We start from the raw sequence: 6796 nt of genomic DNA on the forward strand, positions 1-6796 counted from the left end.
TCTTCATTTTTTGCAACAATGAAAGCGAACGAATAATTTCTTGTTGTACATGTAAATCAATGCACCTTCTGACCTTCTTTGCACTGGAAGGCTCATTATCAGCCTGCATGCTGTTTGTGATGTAGCGCCTCTTCATGAGTGTCCTGTTTGGTAAAAAAGTCGTCTTACACAAGAGCATTTAAGAGGGTAATTTAATTTATAGATGCATATATATTTTTTTACCTAACCAACGCTTACACTAGCACTGCTGTCACTTCTTTCCCCCCCAATAAAGAAAGAACATGAGCTTTGCTTTGATGCAACAAGCTCACTAATTACTGAATGAGATATTAAATCCATATGTAAGGTCCCTGGGTTTACAGGAATTAGCATTTTTTATTCTAAGCAATATAACTTTTGTTGTGTAAAAAAAAAAGAGTCTAACCCTCATGAAGAATTCATGTGCAGAAAACCCTCTGAAACAGTGATGACGCCACAATGTCCCTTAATCATACTAATTGCCTTGAACAAGGAACATTTAGACACACTTATGGAGATCTGATCCACGGTATCAGGCTGCACTTAAATCCCCCTCCTTTCATTTCCAGCCTTTCATCGGGACTGAAAGTGTGCATGGGGAATGCTCAGGCAACCATGTCTTAATTACTCATTGACCCTTTGACCCACGAGCTGCATTGATACCGCCGTACAGCCAGACACAATTGAAGGGGGTTGCAACTGACTGCACCTTTGTGCGCGTGCTTTTACAGGATGATGTGAGTCGGTGAAATCTAAACTGTGGAGCATGTGAGTACATTGTCTTCTTTTTCAGGGCTTCACCTTTGAGTCACTCTAAACTGCTGGGGAGGCCACCCCTTCAGCTCCGGCAGAGGCTCAGCATTACACATCCAACCTCCGTCACCAGCAGGTCTAGGGTATCTGGACTGCAAATGAGCTGCTGTAAATGAACAAAATATATCAGCATTTGTCGTGAGATTGATGCCTTTTAATAGCCGCGGTAGTCTGGCCCTGTATTGGAAGTGTCTAAATTACCAAACGCACATCTAATCTCGTAATGAACAAAGAATGAATGCCTGTTTGGCACGTTTAATTGCACGCTGGAGCTGGTAATAAGTTTTGTCAAGGTGAAATCTTTAAATACTACTGTTTAGAATTTAGGTAAGTAAAGCAAAACAAGTGCTGAAATTGAGTGTAGTGTTGCTGTAAATTGTTAATGTTCAGCGGTGAAATTGCTAATCAATTTACAGACTTGTAATTATCTTCTAATTAGCTAATAAGTTTCTTCAGCGCAAAAAAAAAAAAAAAAGCACAAACCCATGTTTATCTTCTTGAAAGAGTTGATGCGGCCGATTGTTGAATCAATTATTTAGCAGAAAAGTCACAGCAGGTTTTTTTCTCTCTGTCATATAGATATATGGCTTGGCAGAAACAATTATTGTGTGAACAACCCCTGCAGCTAACACTGGCGAGGTTATCATTATTAAGCCTCTGGATCTGGCCACCAGCTCCGTCTCCACGCTTGCTCCATGAGCAGCGGGGGGACAGAGCCATCACTCACAGCACTTTAAGGACCCTGGAATTACATCTCAATGCAGAGGTGTCAGCCAACACCGTCACAATATTCACGGTGTAATGGCACTTTTTGAATTACAATGTGACAATGGAAAGGAAAGCTCATTACTTTTCAACGAGAGGCCTCTCCGGTTGCAGACGTATACGCACTCGTTGATCAGCTCTGAACAAGTTAAGCAGAGTGAGACACATTCACCTTTTTTGGTTTTATTATTGTTAAAAAGATGGCTTTCAGTAGTTAATAATTGCTGACCTTTTTTCATTGAAGGTTGAATCACTACCTTTTATTTTGCTTTTGGAGGCACTGAAGCAGTTAAAAATCTATTATGGTGTATTTCATCACCCAAGGGATGACAAGGGGCAGCATCATTCTTTTCTTTACATCCCCCCTCTATTCTTTATGACATGTTGGATGTGTGTGTGTGTGTGTGTGTGTGAGAGAGAGAGGAGGAAGAATTGAAACACCATGCCTGCTGTGCCAATCAGCGTTGCCAAAGCTACAGTCAGTGGGTGGCTGAGAAGTCTGTCACTCATCTTTTCTGTGTTTTTATTTCTGGTTCGAGACCACTCCCAGCGGAAATTAGGCTTAAATTGCAGTAAATAAAAAAAAATCTGGACAATTTTGACTTATATTCTGCTTCACATCTAACGTTGATGAACATGCTAATTGTGTATTCTTGGAGTGGATACACATTTATATAGTTCAATATGTCACTGTCATTGCTTTTACTGTGTTTAGTCGATGCCCTGAAGCTTGTGCACTTAACTTCATGCCCAGATCTGTTTTTTTTTTTCTCTCCCAGTTCAAGTTGATTATTGTTTTGTTTTTCTTTCTTGTTGATGATGTGGCATCATGTTCACTTTATCCATACTCAATGCTTACTCTGTTGACATTAAGACACTAATGGATTTTAATGGTTTTTCTACGACTTATCGGGAGAGTTAAATGAACTATCCATTTTTATTATATATTATGCAGTATTTAAAGTTTCAGCTCATTAAAAAACAGACGCCCTTCACATCCCCCAGGCTGTCTTTAACCCCCCACCAGCATGCACACGGGCTCCTCTAGCCACAGGCTCTGCTTGATCTGTTTTGCCTAAGTCAAAATATTCCTGAATTGATATCCAGAAATATTTATTTATGTGCTTAAGCCTTTTTATTCCACTGAAGATCGACTAATGTCTTTGTCGCTTAAACAAGCGGCCTCAGTGGATCAGAGGACGGGCATACTGCACGGTTTTGTTTGATTGATATAATTTGTTATATTGCATACATGTTTTATCATTCAGTTCAAGATGAAATATCTTATATCAAAGATATTGCATCTATGTAAATGTAGCGCCGGAGCAGGCCCCTTATGTTATTTGACTGCTCGGCTTCTTACTTGCACAATAAGCAGCAGCCCACACGGCGGCTCGATGCCAGAATGGGGATTTACATTAAATACACTGATACTGATGCTGCATACAAACATAGAAATGGAATAAATCAATTTTGTTCCCAGAAATGCTTCACATACTTTTTGATGCAGCGTGATCTCCAATCTTTCTGCAAATGAGCTGCAGCGCCTTGTAATGGTTTCTGCTCCTCGTGGGAGGTGGGTGTCTCAGAAAAGCTGCTGATTGAGGGAGAAATGTAATACAGGTGTAAAGCAGACTTGATAGGGGTCTTACATGAGGGTTATGCATTTTAACAGTGATATACATACTGTTACATATTTATCAAAGAATACGGAATTTGCTGGGTCGACTCTTTCTGGCCTCAGAGATTTGTACGTTCCTGCTCGAGTGTTGTTCATTCTGGCGAGAGGGTGGCTATTATGTTGAATTAATAGGAATTAAGGGTTTAAATTGGTTAAGTAAGCACTTCATTAATCGTGAGTGGATTGCCGTGTGTGAGAGGTTTATAGGTGGTATAGTGCTTAGATGAAAGAAAGGAGGGAGTTCTGAATTAAAAAGCTGGTTGGTGCTCAGTGGATGTAGACAAGAGCTCCCAAATAAACCACAGCGTGTAGTGCAGAAGCAATTAGTCGATTTACTGATAAGTCAATTCACAGAAAAATAATTTGCAGCTATTTTTGATACATTATTGATTATTGAGTCTTTTGGCAACTAAAATAGTGAGGAGAATCTCTCAATGTCCAGCATCTGAACTATATTTACTGCTTCTCTTTGTCATCTAATCATTATAAAGTAAATAGTTGTTTTATTCTGGGTTTTGTTGTCACACAAAACATTTGAAGATCACATTTCAAAAGGATTCATCGATTATTCCAAAAAACATGCCAGGTTGCTCAATAATCAAACTAGCTGTTAGTTGCAGTCTTGATATAATGTATCACATGGTAAATGTGTTTTAGTCTTTTCAAGTGTAACTTTGGTGTGCTATGTGAAAGTAAAATGCTGTAAGATGTTCTTTCAAAGTCCTTCAGTCCCTCATCGACTGCACATCTAGTATAATATGCTGATATTGCATTGTGGGTAATGTCCAAGGCTACAGTTCTGTACCTCAGGGTCTTTTTTATACATACGCCATTTTCCAACTGTAACTGCAAGACACAGGCTAAAAATGGTATGAGAAGCTCCCTCTAAATGCTGATACCTAAGCTCAGCAATATGTGTCCGTTCAATAATGTAAGTATCTTCATGCCCCAAGTCTGCGCACGGCGAGAGCTGCTGTAAGTGAAGTTATTGCATGGGTCAGTTTGAAGCGTCTGCCTCGCTTGATGTGGCTCCCCCAGCAGAGGTGGACTAATTGAGGTGTGTTTTTTTATCTGGGCTTGCTAATGATGATGAGGGTGCTGGAGAAGTAGACTGTCCCCTTAGGCTGAGGAATAGCATGACTTAGCCAACCTTCTGTACTTATTGTCCAACAAACGGGGAATTCACTTAATGCAGTGCTTCAGAAAAGTGGATAATTGTGGCCACAATCAATAAAGTAACAGAGCGGAAAATGAACGGTGTGCGCAGCGTAGCTGTGTTGGAGATATCTGACAGAAATGGAAAGGAGCGGCGCTCTTGTTTTTTGTGTTTGTTTCAGCCAAGTCATCAAGCGAGAAGTCGATTCCAGTCACACATTATACATATGCGAGCGGATAAAGCTATGCATGTTTACTTACGTGGAGCTGTGTGTGTGTGTGTGTGTGTGTGTGTGTGTGTGTGTGTGTGTGTGTGTGTGTGTGTGTGTGTGTGTGTGTGTGTGTGTGTGATAGAGGCGGTAGGTTTGGGTGGATGAGCCACATTGTTCCTGTGCGGCCTAGTGACATCGCTGGAGGGCAGAGAGGGATGGAACCTGAGAGGGGTGACAGTGATAAATAGCCCTTTTAATAACAGCTGCCCCACTTGGCCAGCTAGTCCCAGTCAGTGTCCTCTGTGTATTTATGCCTATGTTTATTTATGCATCCATAGCATGCAGGAAATCACCACCGCAGGGGTACAATCATTCTTTTTTTGGGTGATGGTGATGGGGGTAACTTTGGGATGGGGGGTAAGTGAGCTCGTCTTAGACTGAGCAGATATTCATTTAACCCTCAGGTTGATCTGTTGGTATGTCTGTGCTGGAATATACATATATTCACATCCGAGAGAGACTCGCTATGATACTTAAAGCACAATCAAAAGTCCTCAAGTACAAAATAAGGAATGATTATGCTTCAATGTGAATGTCATCTCGCTAGTGGTGGGAACGTGGCATTGCTTTCTGTGTGGATGAAGACAGAATGAGATGTTTATGCATTACGGATGTTTTTCTCTCCACTTGGACAGTTTTCTAACTATCGTGTACGTTTTTTGAATAATCTGGATATGCTATAACTTCTTAGTATAATAGCTTGTCTAATAGTCTACGCAGGCTTCAACCTGCATGGCTTTTAATTTTTGTTGTGACTGAAGTCATAAACCTTTTGTCTGCGGAAACATGACCTCAGGCCCAGGTCTGTGAATGTGGAGAGGGGAGGCTGTAGATCAGAGGTGTCAAAGCTTCTTCCCGGAAGGCAACGCCGCCGCTGTTCTCACTCGAACCGGTTCCCTCCCTTTAATTGGTTCAATTAGTTAAGTATCCATATACATTACCGCGCATGCATTTTTCATGACTCTTCTTAACGCTCTGTTTGAACAGAACAACTTCCGGCTATGATTTGCCATTTGGATGAATGTCAAGGAGACTAAATGATTGCACTAATTGAGTAATTAAAAGCAGATGTCGGAGCAAGAGCCAAAAGCATACACTTTAAACACTTTGCCCTCCAGAAAAGCGACAGTGTTTTTGACACCCCTGTTATGTATGGTTATCCCAGAGGTGCCTCTGTAATAGTTACAGTTTCACCCTTGTGATTATTCAGTTGAAGTCTTTGCTATTGAAGTAAAATGGTGTTTTTATGCTATTTTGGCCATGGGAAATGGTCTGGAAAGGAAAAGCCCATCATGCAGCCTAATGGCCAGACTCAGTGGTGCAAGGATTCAACACAAGCTCTAGATAAGCAGAGCATGGTATCTCCACCTTCACCACCATCACTCTTACTTTTTTTATTCTACCCCCCGCTGTCGGGACACCAGTGCCCCGTACCAAACTCTTTCGAGGGATACGATGCTCCGTTGAAGGTAATTAACGTTGGAGACGTGCCAGTAATGAGAATTAGAGTGCCATCAAATTCCAAAGTGTGTATTGACAGCTGCGGTGGTTGGAGCGTTGCTGAAAGGCTTTACAAAGTGCTGATCGATAACTAACAATTTTCCTATTAAAGAAAAATGACTTGGACATCACAGAAGATAGCTTGTGGCTATTTCACTCCACGCCGGCTAAGGAGGAAAGGGCTCTTGTTGGAGGATGTTTTTTTTTTTTTTTTTTAATTTGTCTTTACTGAGATTTTCTTTTCTTCCATTTTTGTATTTGGCAATAACTTTAACTGAAAAGAGGTGATGGTGGTTCTGAACCCCACACTCCCGATCCTAACAGCAGGGAGAACCTTGAACTTGGATTCCATGGTGTTTATTCAAATGATTGTACCTGGTTGTATACTGTTGATTTGAAGTCAGACAAAGCACAGTGTTTTGGTCTGGTGCAGCGGGCTGCAGCTGGTCTGTGAACATGAGGAGGTGGATTTTATGCTTCTCCTGAATTCTTTCACTGTCACATGCACTGTACATACATTCTTTACTGAAGAAAATCCTCATCTGATTGCAGTTGACTGTCTATATGCATCTGTTCATGTTTGTCATGAAAT

This window comes from Eutrigla gurnardus (assembly GCF_963514095.1).
Source record: "Eutrigla gurnardus genome assembly, chromosome: 9".
NCBI lineage: Eukaryota > Metazoa > Chordata > Actinopteri > Perciformes > Triglidae > Eutrigla > Eutrigla gurnardus.